Source organism: Erpetoichthys calabaricus, chromosome 9 (genome assembly GCF_900747795.2).
Source record: "Erpetoichthys calabaricus chromosome 9, fErpCal1.3, whole genome shotgun sequence".
NCBI classification, from domain to species: Eukaryota; Metazoa; Chordata; class Cladistia; order Polypteriformes; family Polypteridae; genus Erpetoichthys; species Erpetoichthys calabaricus.
Window position 1 is genome coordinate 178770462 of NC_041402.2, and position 17412 is coordinate 178787873.

At 44.6% G+C, this 17412-nt stretch overlaps 1 protein-coding gene across 8 annotated transcripts in view; it reads left to right on the forward strand.

The window, feature by feature from the left end:
- Window positions 1-17412, forward strand: part of nectin1b (nectin cell adhesion molecule 1b) — a 268322-nt gene that overhangs the window by 141912 nt on the left and 108998 nt on the right. The window lies entirely within an intron of this gene.

Consider the following 17412-nt stretch of genomic DNA (forward strand, 5'->3'; position numbering starts at 1 on the left):
GTGAGCACACAGAGGCCAACACTGATGCTGGCAGGCAAGTCTAGTGCAGCGGCTGAGTCCCAGGGACAGTGAGGCTGAGTCACTAGGGGGAGCCAGTGGTCCTGAGCTGGCTGCTCAACGAATTTATGGCACAGATTGATCAGCTCAGGCGTGCTGGCAAATTGCACTGGGAACCAACTAGAGCAAGGTGTGGCAGTTTAAGGGTTAAGGTACATCATATCTGCAATCTCTTCTCCATTGGTCTCTTGAAGGATCCTGGCTTGGATCAGCTTACAGAGTTGGGGAAGATGAATGTAGATGGTGTCACCTCTGACCCCAAATGAGCAGTTTGAGGCAGGATCGGCGACATAAATGCGCAAGTAGGCAGAGCATGAGGGAGAGGAGAGCGTGTGGAGCCATGAAGAAGAAGCCATGGAAGATCAGGCTGTGCTGCTAGACAGTTCCTCAGCGGTTTTGGCCCAATGTCTTTGTTAGGTGAAGGGGTTTTAAGGCGATACCAGGAGAAAAGGGAGAGTCAGGAAGCAAAATAACGGTCAGAACTGAAAGATCGGCCGCATTTATTAAAAAAAACAAAAAGGGAGTCAGTAATACTGGCAGAAATTAATCAAAAGCCGGAAGGATTTTTAAGAACGAGAAAACCCCTTTGATAAAGAACCCAAACGGTAAAGGGGTTTGAATCCGTAAACTCGGACAGGCAAGTGATTGTAAAATTGACTTTTTAAGCCCGTCGCGTCGTTAGTCGGACCTCTGAGGGCCCGTCCCTCACAATGTGGGAACTACCCTAGCAAAACGGCGGTGATCGTGAACAAACAAAATGGTGGCAGAACAGCTAAAATACTTTACCAAAACTAAGAACTAAATCAAAAAACGAATGAAAGTACTGAATTCTACGTCACGAGAAGTCCCCAATTTGAGTGGTGGATCTTGAAAAAAGACAAAGCGAAATATGTAAGAAAATAAATAAATATACTCAGTCTAGTCAAAGAGGGTGTCAGGCTTAATGACTGCAGTTGTTGGTCTCATCACCTGAGAAGGTCAGATGACATGATTAGATATCATAGAGGATGTCAAATTAGACAACCGCGCAACGACTTTCCAGCACAGTTTCCCATTTCCTTAGTATCGCAGGCTTACTCCTCGTTCTGACAGCCAATAAGGTGCAGCCTGACGGAGCCGTTGCCCATGCGAAGGGTTTACAGGTCCGGTGAGTTCTGCCACAGTTTCAGTTTCAGAGACATCAGACAGAAGTCCAAAGCGTCCATATTGCTTATTCCTCGTAAATGCCTTGTACTTCTGGTTGAGCGTTCATTGGTTCTCAGCTCATGGGTGCACACAAGACCCCCTTGACCCTATGGGTCAAGTCACAGACTGGTCCCAGGGGTTGTTAAACTACAAAGCTGGAAACCCCCAACCTTCTAAGTGTCGAGTTTGGTATTTGTCCGTCCAGCTGTTTTAGCTCGAGACCCTCCTCAAGAAACTGTGACACACACACCCACCATCGAGATATCGATGTTTTATATATCAGGGGACCCAAAAACGTTGAAAACCGGAGATCGAAATTTTTGACGAATCTAAAGCTTTCTCTCCTCCCCCATAGACAACAGGTTATGGTGGGACACAAAACAAAAAAAACTGATATTAACAATATGGCGGAAAACTAAAGAAAAGTGGCTTGAGAAGACAAAGCCGAGAGCTCTTCTAAACATTTTAGTTATTAAGTTAAGCCAATTTGTTATTTTGCCCAGCATCCGGTGGGGCCGCACCACCACAAACACCCCTGGCTGAGAGCAGGCCCGGCTCTTGAAGAGTATGTAAAAAATCCCTGGAAAAGTCGCATAATGTGACATCATCTTTGGGGGGCTAATTTCATGAAACTGGATGTGAAACGAAACTAAGCAGTTATTATGACATCCTCTGCCATCATCTGACCAAACAGAGCCATGGAGACTTTAACGCTAAGTAAAGGCCCAGACGCATTAGACCACCTTTTTTTGTCAGGTGGGATCCTTCATTTGTGTCATCTTAGCGAGTCGGAGGCAGTTGGAGGTCAATCACGTAATGTGGTATTCCTGGGGACTCAAACCAAATAGTCAGCGACTGGCCCCTCAAACAGGTCTGATTTTGTCTAAAGTCATAGGGGTGGGCTCTGTGTGCTTGAGAGCTCACAACCAATGAGCGCCCACTGAGAAGTACGATTCATAGAGTGCAGCAATGAAGAATAAGGAGCACGAGGGCTCTGGACCTCACAAACAGAAGAGAAGCTCGTCTGTCTGATGTCTCCCATTTTATTCACTATGACAGAATGGAATGTGAGAAGAGGGGCAGAGACTGTGGCTGAACTTGCCATAGCTGTTAACCCTTCATACAGGGCTGGCTCCGTCAGATGGCACGCTATTGGCTGTCACCAAAAGGGGTGAGCAGGACAGTGGTGTTGAGGTTGGCACGCAGTCGGTAAATGTGACGTGCCCAGTCATTTTCAGTCATGTAGACTGCAATGAGATCAGCAACTGCAGTTGGCAAGTCTGACATGTGCCATGAGAAAGGCGCTATATAAATAAAATGCACTATTATTATTTAGTGGCGTAAAGTGATGTTGGCTTAAAGAGAGAGCCTGACAACCACCTGCTGCTCAGGAAGATCTCTTGACTGTGTGCTGCCTAAACTGCAATGGCAACACCTCCAATTTAGAATCAGATGGCTTTGAGGTCGACACACACGTGCCGCACGACTTGAGCAGCACGGCCAGGGGTGTGAAGATCAGCAAACATGTGAGAAAGGATTTTCTCCAAGCAGACCCACTGGAGAACAACCAGAAGCGAGGACACTGTTGGCATATTCTCCACAAAGTCGATGGGCTTCCTTGGTGAGGCTTTTCAAATTTAGTGCTGGGTGAAAATTGAGATGCAGCATAATGTCTTGTGAACAACGAGTTCCTCACATTGATTTCCTTTCTTTTTTTTTAATATGTGGCTAACTATAAGGGAGCAAATGGACTTTTTGAAGTGTTTGCTGGTGTGGGCTTCGACTGGGAAAAACTTGAACCACAAGTGCAAAATGGTTGATTTTAAAAAAGAAAACACCAATACCAACAACAACAGTGAGTCCTCTTTATAATGCAGGTGATGATCTTCAAGCCCCAGCACTAAACTGGACAGTTAAGATTGGATGTGTGCGCGCACAGTCAAGGGAAAAGAACACTGCAGGGCCAATTGGTCCGCCCTCACCTGGAGACGACTTCACAAACTACGGGAAGCAATAAAAAAAAATTCGGACCTGAGCGTCAGTAGGCTTTGCGCCCTTAGGAACCAAGTCACCTGAACTCTTCTCCAACATTACAGTAATTCTTTACCGCTCTGATGCGGATCGTTCTGATCATATAATCAGTCAATATGATAGCGATTGACGAGAAGAATTTGGAATTTATTGTAGAATTAGGGTATTTGAGGTTCCCTCTAGAGTGCTACCTCTTTCTCTTGGATGATTTGGCTCAAAAAACTAATCATGAGATGATTAGTCATCATGGACACCGTCATCTCATAACAGGCTGAAGTTTCGAGTTTGGTATTCTTCTGTCCAGCCGTTTTAGCACAAGACCCTCCTCAAGAAACGGTGACACACAGACGGAGAGACACACACCCATCATCGAGATATCGATGTTTTTAGTATCAGGGGACCCTAAAACATCGAGATCCATTGAAAACCAGAGATCGAATTTTTTGACAAATCTAAAGCTTTTGCTCCTCCCACATAGATGTTAGGTTATGGTGGGGGTTGGAGCGCAAAGCGAAAAAATGAAATTGAGGATATGATGGAAAACTGAAGAAAAGTGGCTTGAGCATTTTAGTAATTAAGTTCAGCCTGTTTGTTATTTTGCCCAGCATCCAGTGGGGCCGCACCACCACAAACACCCCTGGCCGAGAGCAGGCCCGGCTCCCAGTGGGGTCATTTAGCTGGATTAAGACCCCCTAATATTATGTTAAGCCCCATCAACCCCTGTTACTTGTCGGCTTTTTGGGATTATATCACAACACACCCCATCTAGGGTTTCAGATGCCCCCCACCCTTCCCCACCCCGTTGCCATTTTTGATGTTGGGGGGGTCTTTGATCTTAATAAAGCTTAAGTGACTGCTCACCAGACACTACGTCACCCCAGAGAGTCCAATTAATGGAATATAAGGTCATCTCAGAGAGTCTCACAAATCCGACACGCCTTTCCGAGACCACCATTTGACTTTCCTTTCAGCCTGGACAGACTAACACAAGCTGGGGGATTTGACTAAACCGTCAACAGGTGTTTTATTTTATTTTTTGTTTTGTTCTTTCCTGCAAGATGGATGGCCATTAAATTGGTTGGGAAGTGAAAGGAGAGGCTTGGCGTGAAAGGTCAGCAGAATGATGAGGTAATCAATAAATCAACCAATCAGCTAATGAGCTGGACATTCCGGGCTGATGGCCGTGGCTTTGAGGGCACCTCAGGAATTACGAGAACAAATTGGTAGAGCGTGTCCAGCCCCAGACGGGCGTGGTGCCTCACTGCTGCTGTCTTCATCTGTCACTTCTAATTGGAGCGCATGGGGTCCAGTCGTCCTGACCGCTGCCCACCCCCCCCACCCCCTTAGAGGCTGCAGTCTGACCAAAACAAACTACAGAGATGAAGTCATAATATGGGTGAAGCTTGAAACCTGCCATTAGTGCTGGCACTGATACAATCATCCTGGCTCCTGCTCGAGATGCATCATAATGGAGCGGGGCCTGTCCTGTTCCAAAAATCTGATAAATGGAGCCGTGGTGGACAGGACAGCCCCTAGGCAAACTGCACTCTTTAATTTGGGGGCAAGGACACGGAAAGAAATTGGCAGCAGGTAAGGTAACCAGAAACCCAGCATGGTATAATGAGGGCTTATGACACCAAAAGCAGCAATCTGAAAAGGCGCTATATTTCATTTTTCTTTCCTTTAGCCCCATTTTCTTATTATGGAAATTATCTTATGTGTAAACACTTATGAAAGGCGCTATATCCTGCTTTCTCCTGCTTTGCCCACACCACAGATGGGTGACATTCCCAGGTGCCGAGTGCCGGCCGATGAGTCTGGAAGGACACATCCTCACATCTGTTGAAGCGATCTGCCGGCGGAGAAAGCGACACATGCTTTTCGCATCGGGGGTCTCTGGAATGTGTGTGGAATCGCGATTGCCACTCTACCGTCACGGCCCTGGAAGATCTAAGGAGAGGCACAGATGTGAAAAAAAAAAAACAAATAGGAATAAAGAAGAAAAAGTGGCCCCCCGATTGACTCACACTGGACAGGGGGCTTGACAGCTTTGTCGGGGAAAGGCTACAAAGAATCCATGAGGTGCCAACAAGATGCCCCCTACTGGCCACTTTTCTGTTCTGCTTCTGCTCCAGCTGCTCTGGTGCAAATGATGAGCTGCGAGTCTCATTTTGGTAGATGGGCTCAGTGGAAAGAAAGAAGGACCACCATGGGGTCGGAAGTTGTAACATCTCGACTAGGAGGTGACTCAAGCACAGAGGCAGGCTAAGTTAGTCCTGTTTCAGCGACCACTGACTCATCCCTTTGCTTTGGGGTTCAGCTGCCCTTATGGGTGGTCATCAGCCTCACTTGCCCAGAATCTTGGCTGCTGTTCACCCCCCAGCCCAATGCCTCTCTTGGTGCCCATCCATCACGCCGGAGCCTTTGGCAGCAAGCATGGGAGAGACAAAGGCTGGCAAATAAATCAAAAAAGACAGGAGCTCAGCTTAAAGTTGCCACTCCAAGTGAGAAAGGGTCGCTTTGACCCTCCCGGCAGAACGCCGGCCGAAGTTCCCTCCTCGTGCCGATTCCATGTGGAACGCCACTTCAATGAGTTCCAGCTGCTCCGCGCCGAGGCAGGAGAAGAAAAGACGGCTTCTGTTTTACGAGCGGATTGCATTTCACTGAAGGTCTGCAGGAATGTTCCTCACGGGGGCCGCCGAAATGGGATCCTCCCCCCAGGCCCCGGGATCTCTTGTTTGGAGTGCCTGCTCTGGCTCGGGTTCAGCTAGCTGGGCCCACAGGATTTCCAGTGTGTTACTTTTATTTCTGCAGTACCTCAAAAACATAAGACCCCCAGAAACCCCTTAACCACACCCTGCCTTGCTGCCCACCCTTTCATCGTCCGCACACCCTGATTAGACACGGCTTCTCTCACAGGGCCCACTTCAATCTATTTGTTTGATTTTTCTGCGTCTCACAACCTCCGCTCTATAAACTGGTGAGACGTTTCTGCTTCTCGCTGCTCTAATTACCCCTACTGGCTTGATTGTTTGGCTCTGTAAACCAGTTTGATATTTCTGAGGCCTCAAGGCCTTAGTATCTCAGATGGCTTCTCATTGTCTCGCTGATCACACCTGGACGTCTCAGCCCCTGTCCTCTACTCCGCCTTTCTTTTATTCCTGGGCTTTATTGATGCTTACAGCTTCTGGTCAGACATCTCTAATTGCCCCGAGCCCCTATTTTCTGACTTTTACTGTCCCCTCAGACTCCCGCCTATCCACTAACTGGCTTACCTGTACTGGTTCTGCTTGCCTCACTTCACCACACCAGTTAGACTGCTCCAGTTCTACTGCGTTTCAGTTTTCCTGATCCATCACTCTCACCATGTACTAGTTTTGTCTACTGGCGATACTGGTGCTTCTCACATGCCTTAATGGTTTTGCATTACAGCCTCACTTCCTTTAACTGGTTTATCCTTTACCATCCGCTAAGCTCCCATTCTCTTTACTGGCTTGACGTTTCCACTTTCTCAGCTGTAGTTTCTCAAACTTGATTAACTTTACAAGTTCAAATAGCTTCAGTCTGGTTAAACTGGTTCCACTGTTTCAGCCTACACTGCCTCACTTCTATAAACTGGTTTTGACATTATCAGTTCTTTAAGCCCCACTTTTCTAAAATGTTTCCATTTTGTTACCCCTAGTTTCTCATTCTGGGTCAGTCTCTTTTAAACTGGTTTCACTCTGCACTGCTTCACGTCTATAAACTGGTTTGACATTTTTCAGTTCTTGAGGCTCCAGTTCTCTTTACTGGTTTGATGTTTCCCCTCTTAGACTATTAGTTTCTCAAACTGGCTTAACTTTACAAGTTCAAATAGCTTCAGTCTGGTTAAACTGGTTTCACTGTTTTAGTCTTCAATGCCTCACTTCTATAAACTGTTTTTGACATTATCAGTTCTTTAAGTCCCACTTTTCTAAACTGTTTCCATTCTCTTACCACTAGTTTCTCATACTGGGCCAATCTTTTTTAAACTGGTTTCAGTCTGCACTGCTTCATATCTATAAACTGGTTTGACATTTTCAGTTCTTGAGGCTCCACTTCTCTTTACTGGTTTGACATTTCCCCTCTAAGACTCTTAGTTTCTTATACTGGGCTCAGTTCATAAGTTCAAATAGCTTCAGTCTGGTTAAACTGGTTTCACTGTTTCAGTCTGCACTGCTTCATGTCTATAAACTGATTTGACATTTTCAGTTCTTGAGTTTCCAGTTCTCTTTACTGGTTTGATGTTTCCCCTCTAAGACTATTAGTTTCTCAAACTGGATTAACTTTACAAGTTCAAATAGCTTCAGTCTGGTTAAACTGGTTTCACTGTTTTAGTCTTCAATGCCTCACTTCTATAAACTGGTTTTGACATTATCAGTTCTTTAAGCCCCACTTTTCTAAAATGTTTCCATTTTGTTACCCCTAGTTTCTCATACTGGGTCAGTCTTTTTTAAACTGGTTTCAGTCTGCACTGCTTCATGTCTATAAACTGGTTTGGCATTTTTCAGTTCTTGAGGCTCCAGTTCTCTTTACTGGTTTGATGTTTCCCCTCTTAGACTATTAGTTTCTCAAACTGGATTAACTTTACAAGTTCGAATAGTTTCAGTCTGGTTAAACTGGTTTCACTGTTTTAGTCTTCAATGCCTCACTTCTATAAACTGGTTTGACATTTTCGGTTCTTAAGTTTCCAGTTCTCTTTACTGGTTTGATGTTTCCCCTCTTAGACTCTTAGTTTCTTATACTGGGCTCACTTCATAAGTTCAAATAGTTTCCATTTTTGTTTCTTTCCTTTAACTGGTTCACTTTTCTAGTTTACACTTCTACAAATTGGTTTAACATCATCAGTTCTTTAAAATCCCATTCTCTTAGCCTTAGTTCCTCATACTGGATTCTCACCACAAGTTCAGATAGCTTCAGTCAGGTGTGACCACAAGGGGGCGCCACTGAGCCCCAAACCTCAGACACAACTCCGGGTTCAAATCATTTTTTATTTTTTATTTTTCACCGACACTCTTACACACAAACATCAGCCAAAACACACCACAACATCCCCCTTACGCCTCCCGTTGAGTGTCGCCCACCATCACCCGTCTCTGACTCAACTGGAGGAGGCTGTTTGGGACTCGGAGTACTTCTGGTGCCATAGAACTGAATGGCAGAACCACTTCTGGGTCAACCCCTGTGAAACAGGCGGCCTCTCTCTCTATGCAGCGCCCTCTGGTGGCACCCAAGGACCCCGACAGGGCTGTCCTTCAGGACTACGATTCCCATGGATCCCTGCGGGTGACCACACTGGGTCCATGTGGGACGAGCACCGCCATCCACTGCACTGGGGAAAGAACTTCTCTTGACAAACAACCTCCTCCTGTCCCACCATTAATCCTTCACCCCGACTGGGATAAGAATCAAGTCTCAGGCATCATTCCATGTTGCCCTTCCATTATGGCCTTCCAGCCAGACAAGGATCCTACCTCCATCCCAGTTGGGCTGCCAGTCCATCCACGATGGTGCTTACACTGGTTCAACTGGTTTCACTGCTTCAATCTGCTTTGCCTTATGTCAATGATCTGGTTTGACATTATCAGTTCTGGAATTCCTGTTCTCCTTACTGGTTTGACATTATTGATTATGGAATTCCTATTCTCCTTACTGGTTTAACATTATCGATTCTGGAATTTCTGTTCTCCTTGCTGGTTTGACGTAATCAGTTCTGGAATTCCTGTTCTCCTTACTGGTTTGACATTATTGATTCTGGAATTCCTGTTCTCCTTACTGGTTTAACATTATTGATTCTCGAATTCCTCTTCTCCTTACTGGTTTGACATTATCAATTATGGAATTCCTATTCTCCTTGCTGGTTTGACAGTATCAGTTCTGGAATTCCCGTTCTCCTTACTGGTTTAACATTATTGATTCTGGAATTCCTGTTCTCCTTACTGGTTTAACATTATCGATTCTGGAATTCCTGTTCTCCTTACTGGTTTGACGTTATCGATTCTGGAATTGCTGTTCTCCTTACTGGTTTGACATTATTGATTCTGGAATTCCTGTTCTCCTTACTGGTTTAACATTATTGATTCTCAAATTCCTCTTCTCCGTACTGGTTTGACATTATCGATTATGGAATTCCTATTCTCCTTGCTGGTTTGACATTATCGATTATGGAATTCCTATTCTCCTTGCTGGTTTGACATTATCAGTTCTGGAATTCCTGTTCTCCTTACTGGTTTAACATTATTGATTCTGGAATTCCTGTTCTCCTTACTGGTTTGACATTATCGATTATGGAATTCCTATTCTCCTTGCTGGTTTGACATTATCAGTTCTGGAATTCCTGTTCTCCTTACTGGTTTAACATTATTGATTCTGGAATTCCTGTTCTCCTTACTGGTTTAACATTATCGATTCTGGAATTCCTGTTCTCCTTACTGGTTTGACGTTATCGATTCTGGAATTCCTGTTCTCCTTACAGGTTTAACATTATTGATTCTTGAATTCCTATTCTCCTGACTGGTTTGACATTATCAGTTCTGGAATTCCTATTCTTCTTACTGGTTTGACATTATTGATTCTGGACTTCCTATTCTCCTTACTAGTTTAACATTATTGATTCTGGAATTCCTATTCTCCTTACTGGTTTAACATTATCGATTCTGGAATTCCTATTCTCATTACTGGTTTGACATTATTGATTCTGGAATTCCTCTTCTCCTTACTGGTTTGACATTTCTTCTCTTAGAGTCTTTGTTTCTTATCCTGGGTTGACTTCATAAGTGGAAATGGTTTCTATTTTTGTTTCAGGTTTTAACTGGTTCACTAGTTGAGTTTACCCATCCACAAACTGGTCTGACATCATCAAATCTTCATCCCCAGGCTCTCTCTACTGGTTTGGCATTGCCATTCTCTTAGACGGGGTTTCTCATGTTGTATTGACTTCACAACTCTGAATAGCCTCCTTTTTGAATTTTTCTGTACTGGTTGTCAGTGTTGTGCATGAACGAGTTCAAAAGAGCGCCTTCAATGAACAAGCGCATTTTACTAAGAATGGTGAACTTAACGTAATATATTTGCAAGTGAAGATCACGATTGTGAGCGAGTTCAGTTTTAGGTGACATTCTGGATCTGGTTTAGGTCCACATTAAACGTTTTGCCTCAGTGGAGCCGAATCCGAATACGGTATTCAGTCAGTCAGTCATTTTCCAATCCTAACTACAGGGTCACGGGGGTCTGCTGGAGCCAATCCCACCCAGCACAGGGCACAAGGCAGGAAGCAAACCTTGGGCAGGGCGCCAACCCACCGCAGGGCACACACACACACCAAGTACACACTAGGGACAATTTAGGATGGCCAATGCACCTAAACCTGCATGTCTTTGGACTGTGGGAGGAAACCCACGCAGACACGGGGAGAACATGCAAACTCCACACAGGGAGGACCTGGGAAGCGAACCTCAGTTCTCTTAAGTGCCAGGCAGCAGCGCTACCCACTGCACCACCGTGCCCGCCATACGATATTTAGATAAGCACAAATAGTGGAATTTTATGAATATTTATTTCATACAAATATGTTACCATTTATTTGTATTCGGGAAAAAAATAACGTGAAATCAAATACACACTGTCTGTGTCTGCCTGCTTGGGCTTAAGCTGCACCCCACTGACGCGAGCACGCGGTGACGCTCCGCTTTCTCTTTTAGGAAAACGTTGGACTTCGTGAGGCCACTTTATATTTTCCCTGTTGGACAAGCAATATGTGACGTGAATTCTGACCAGCAGCGTAATAAGTTAGTTCACCTACACGCTGGCTACACAGTCACCATTTGTGTCACACTGTTGGAAACTGAGCTGTAATTTATATGGATACACGCATCTGATTAATGTCTTTTTAACTGGGAGGATATTAGCATATATAGTTATAGTGTTTGTTGCTGGCTATAACTCAATAAAGTGTCTCTCTATTATAAAAGAAAATCTTGAGAGGAGACGATACTTTTGCAAAGAGATTTTCTCAAGTCCTCTCCACCATTTCTTGTTAACGGCCCACACCAGCGGCCCTCTCACCTCTCATTGCTGTCAATGATTTTGTCAGACGCAGTTCCTGTGCTCTCAGCTCGTATACATTTGAATGTTTTCCTCACTTTAAGTTCCCAATAAAAGAAGACGTATTATGTCCAAATCTTATTAAAGAATTCCATCTTGAAGGATTATCAACAGAAGAAATGAATAGACGGGCAATCCTAGCACCGAGAAACAATGAAGTCAAACGAATTAACGTGAAAAATGTCAATCAGTTACACGCCAAATTGGTTAAATGCGTATCAATAGACTGTGCTGAGACAGTTGGTGGTGATGGTGCGGAAGATGAAAACATCAACTTATAATATCACGAAGAATATCTACAACCGTTAACACCGTCTGGTCTTCTACTGGCTGAATTACTGTAGAAAGAAGGACGTGTCGTAACGTTATTGTGTAATTTATGTCTGAGTGATGGGCTGTGCAATGGGACAAGATTAGTTGTATTCAACATTGTGTAGCAGTAGAGGCTTTTGTCCACCTCTTGAACCCTCAGGTACTACTCCAAACACCAGATGAAAGTACAATAACTATTTATTTTGTACTCACGTGCACAAAGCACCCTCCACTCCACACTATTCATACAACTATCAATTACTCACAATAATACTCTCTCCTCCTCGCCCAGACACTTAGCCACCCTACCTCCCAGCTCAGCTCAGTGTCTGGGCTTTCCCAGAGTCCTTTTATACACCCTGACCCGGAGGTGTTCCTGCCCAACCGTCCACAGTTCCTTATTCCTTCCGGGTCAGGGTAAACAGTCCTTCTCTTCAACCCAGGAGCACGTCGTTTCTTCCCGTCATGTGACCATGATGTACTCCCAGGCTATAGGGCACATAAGAGCCCACAAGCCCCCCTACAGTGACTCCCAGTGGCCCCCAAGGTATCCAGCAGGGCTGTGTGTAGAAACTACAAAGTCCATGAGGCCCTGCTGGAACTCGGGGCACGTTCCTGCTGTCCAGAGAGCTCCTCCTGGCGGCCTGGGGGTGGCAGCCGAAATCTGCGGCCGGCCATCCGTCACAATTGGTTGAACAATTCTGACATGTAAAATTTTAACAGGCGGCAAGAAAGGTAATGTAGTCCATCTTCAGGGGATAACATTAGACACCAAAGGAGATCTTCATATGCCTTTTGTTATTAAAACGTTTACAGTTCCCCGTTAGAACAGCTTCTGCTATGACAATTAACAAATCACAGGGAGAAACATTCGAAAAAGTCGCTTTATTTATTAGAGAGAAAGAAAAGATATTCACTCACAGGCAGTTATACGTTGTGTTGTCACTATGTAAGTCCAAACACGGAATCAAAATTCAAAGCGATATTGACGTAAAGTTACTTCCAAATATTGTTTTCACTGAAGTTTTACAGTAAAAGTGTAAATTTAAAAAGTATTTGCGTGTTAATTTCAAAGCCAAACAGAACAAAATTATATTACGCAACGAATACCTCTAACGCAACATGAAGCATAATTTTTTTTCAATTTATTACGTTTTACTATTTTTTTCTATCGTTAATTACTCGCTGTAATGTAAAATAGTTAGTTCTATTATGCATATGTAACAATTCCAATGAAAACAACAATCTGTTTAAATTGTACATCCACAGCCACATACGTGAACAGCAGAGACGTGAAGTGGTTAGCGTGTAGCACCCGCCCGGGGGTTGGCAAGCGAAGTGAGCAGGGGGCAAAGCCTCCTAGTATTTAGATAAAAACGTCCTCATAATTATTGTATTTTATTCAAGTACACCATAATGGCCTAATATAAGGCATGCAAAATTGAAAAGAGTAAACTCACGAATCATTTATTCTCACTCCTTCAAAAAAATACAAAACGAACTGAACGTGAACGAGTTCAAAATTGAGATAGATAGATAGATAGATAGATAGATAGATAGATAGATAGATAGATAGATAGATAGATAGATAGATAGATAGATAGATAGATAGATAGATAGATAGATAGATAGATAGATAGATAGATACTTTATTAATCCCCAAGGGGAAATTCACATACTCCAGCAGCAGCATACTGATAATAATAATATTAAATTAAAGAGTGATAACAATGCAGGTATAACAGACAATAACTTTATATAATGTTAACATTTACTCCCCCGGGTGGAATTGAAGAGTCGCATAGTTTGGGGGAGGAATGATCTCCTCAGTCTGTCAGTGGAGCAGGACGGTGACAGCAGTCTGTCACTGAAGCTGCTCCTCTGTCTGGAGATGATCCTGTTCAGTGGATGCAGTGGATTCTCCATGATTGACAGGAGTCTGCTCAGCGCCCGTCCCTCTGCCACGGATGTCAAACTGTCCAGCTCCGTGCCTACAATAGAGCTTGCCTTCCTCACCAGTTTGTCCAGGCATGAGGTGTCCTTCTTCTTAATGCTACCTCCCCAGCACACCACCGCGTAGAAGAGGGCGCTCACCACAACTGTCTGATAGAACATCTGCAGCATCTTATTGCAGATGTTGAAGGATGCCAGCCTTCTAAGGAAGTATAACCGGCTCTGTCCTCTCTTGCACAGAGCATCAGTATTGGCAGTCCAGTCCAATTTATCATCCAGCTGCACTCCCAGGTATTTTAAGGTCTGCACCCTCTGCACACAGTCACCTCTGATGACCATGGGGTCCATGAGGGGCCTGGTCTTCCTAAAATCCACCACCAGTTCCTTGGTTTTGCTGGTGCTCAGGTGTAGGTGGTTTGAGTTCCACCATTTCACAAAGTCCTTGATGAGGTTCCAATACTCCTCCTCCTGCCCACTCCTGATGCAGCCCATGATAGCAGTGTCTGTGACCTATGTACGTTAATGTATTCATTTGAATCTGTGAGCTGAACTTTGAGCGAGTTCTTGGGAGGTGTGAACTTCCACAATGCTGCTGGTTGGACTCTCTTAGATCTCACAGGCTGATGGCCGTCATTTCCATTTCTCTTAGCCTGTAAGCTCTGTACTGGTTAGACTCATCGGATTCTTTCAACACAGAGTCCCGTATTCATCAGATATTCAGGGTTTAGCCGGACACTTTCTCGTTGCTGTTTGGCCTTTTCTGGTTTTTGAGAACTGATCTGCCACCTGAAGATCTTTCAGTTCTTATCGTCTGTACTGGTTTCTGTTCTAGTGTCTTATTTTAGCTTGAAATGGGCATTTGAGCCAGCTGTACGTATCTCTGCTGAGATTGGCGGAGTGCTGGCTCTGAGTTTAGGGATCTGCGACGGTAATCAGAAGGTCGCCAGTTCGAATGCCAGAAGGGAATCCACTCCATTGGGCCCTTAACCTGCAATGGCTCCATCCTGGGGATGACATTAACCTGCAGGTCCTTGGGGTCTGGTGGCAGGATTGGCACTCTAGCCACCATAAAAAAAAGACTCCCACTATTCCAGTGCGGTGATGAGGTGTCACCTCTGCACCCCTCGGGTCCCAGTCCAGGTGGTACGTCATGTGGTGGGCTCAGTAACGCGCTATCAGCGTATGCTCCCAACCTCCTCTCTCTCTCGGTCTTATGAACTGGTTTGCCATTTCCAGATGTCTAATCCCATCAGTTCCATACTGGTCAGACTTTCAGCCCTGATTTCTTATTTTTAGTTTGACATTATTGATTTAGCCAACTTCATTTCTTTGTACTGCTTGAACTTTTCTGCTTTCTCAGGCTTGGTCCTGTGAACTGGTTTGCCATTTCCGTAGCTCTACACTCAAATCCTTTGTACTGGTTAGATTTTCCTTAGCTAATTTTCTTATTTTATTTAAATATTTTTGGTTCAGCTGCTCTTATTTCTTTATACTGCTTGGCCTTTTCTTGTTCTCCCCGGTTCAGTCCTGTGAACTGGTTTGCCATTTCCTGAGCTCTAAGCCCATCAGCTCTGTACTGGTTAGACTTTTGTGGCCCTAATTTGTTATTTGTTTTGATATTTTTGGTCTCTGTACTGGTGGGACTTTTCCTCTTTGCCCAGTTCAGCCTTATAAACTGGTTTGCCATTTCCATATCTCCAAGATTATATCTCCTGACTGGTTAGACTTTCATGACCCCAATTTCTTGTTTTATTTTGATATTTGTGGTTTAGCTGGTCTTGTGTTTCTGTTCTCATTGCAGGCTCAGCCTTATGAACTGGTTTGCCATTTTCAGAGCTCTAAGCCCATCAGCTCTGTACTGGTTAGACTTTTTGGCCTTACTTCAATATATTTTGATATTGCTGGTTTAGCTGGCTTCATTTTTTCTGTACTGGCTGGCCCTTTCTTGTTCTCCCCAGTTCAGTCCCGTGAACTGGTTCGCCATTTCCATATCTCCATGTTCATATCTTCTGTACTGGTTAGACTTCTGTGGCCTTAGTTTGTTCTTTGCTTTGATATTTTTGATTTATCTGAACTTATTTTTCTATACTGGTCGGCCTTTTCTTGTTCTCCCCAGTGCAGGCTTATGAACTGGTTTGCCATTCCCATCTGCTCTGTACTGGTTAGACTTTTGTGGCCCTAACATTTTATTTTATTTTGATATTCTAGGTTTAGCAGGCCTCATTTTTCTATACCGCTTGGCCTTATTTTGTTCTTCCCAGTTCAGGCTTATGAACTGGTTTGACATTTCCATATCTCTATGTTCATGTCTTCCGTACTGATCAGACTTTTTGGCCTAATTTCATATTTCACTTTGATATTACTGGTTTAGCTGGCCTTGTTTTTTTATACTGGTCGGCCTTTTCTTGTCCCGTGAACTGGTTTGCCATTTCCTGAGCACTAAGCCCAGCATCTCTCTGTACTGGTTTGACTTTTTGGCCTAATGTCTTATTTCACTTCCATATTGCTGGTGTTGCCAGCTTTCTCCCTCTTGTTCTCCCCAGCTCAGTCCTGTGAACTGGTTTGCCATTTCCAGAGCTCTGCGCTCATATCTTCTGCACCAGTTTGACTTTCTTAGCCTCATTTCTCCTTTTAGTTTGCTTTTCTTGGCTTCACCAGCCCCATTTCTCTTGACTCCGTGGCCTTTTCCAGTTTCCCCCGTTAATGAACTGACTGACATTTGTGAATCTTTCACCCCCATTTTTCATAACGCTGTTTTTTGTTTCCACATCTCGAGGTTTCAGAGCTCGATAACTCTTGCTCTTTTCTTCGCAGTTCCACTTTTCCGTCGTGGTTAATCCAGTATCCAGTCTATATATATATAAACTTTTTTTTTTTTAACGTGTGTTTTTTTTTTTAACACTGGATTGATCTCCCAGGGCCCCAGCGCGCCAGTTCACTTTACTGGTTTCAATCTGATTTTCTTTCTTTTTTTTTTCGGAGCTCGCTTGGCTAACCTCCACTGGCCGCCTGCCGCCTCTGAGTTCCCTTTGGACCCTTCGGAGTGCGGCTCTGCATGTAAATAATATCACATTTTTTTGGCCAGAGTGCGATCCTCAGATTACACTAATTTGGTCGAAATCGTGCAAGTTGTGCCTGACAGCGTGACCGCCGCATACCGAGCGAGCGGGATGGGGCCTCCTTTGGGGGGGCTAACGACCCCCAAGCAAGCTACCGCCCCCCCAACCCACTTCTGTGTCTTCAAGGTGATGTTATCCAGGCTGCCAGTCCCACCGGTGTCTCGTCTATCGGAGGAGCACCCCAAAGCCGGGCATCTTGTCCGTCTCCTGACGAGCTCATTGCCAGCGCAGCCATGAAGTCTCTCGGGCTGCGATAACTGGCAGCCTGGAAAGAGTCTGAGAGGAATGGCTGAGCTGCAAGCCGCTCCTTCCTGAAATACAATCAGGCTCAGCGAGAGGGGGAGGAGAAGAGAGGAGAAGAGAGAAGAGAAGAGGAGAAGAAGAGATGAGAAGAGAGGAGAGGAGAAGAAGAGATGAGAAGATAATAGAGGAGAAGAGAGGAGAGGAGATAATAGAGGAGAGGAGAATAGAGAAGAGAAGAGGAGAAGAGAGAATAGAGGAGAGAAGAGAGGAGAAGAGAAGAGGAGAGGAGAAGAGGAGACGAGAGGATTGAAGAGGAGAGGAGAAGAGATGAGAGAAGAGGAGAGGAGAAGAAGATATGAGAAGATAATAGAGAAGAGAGGAGAGGAGAGGA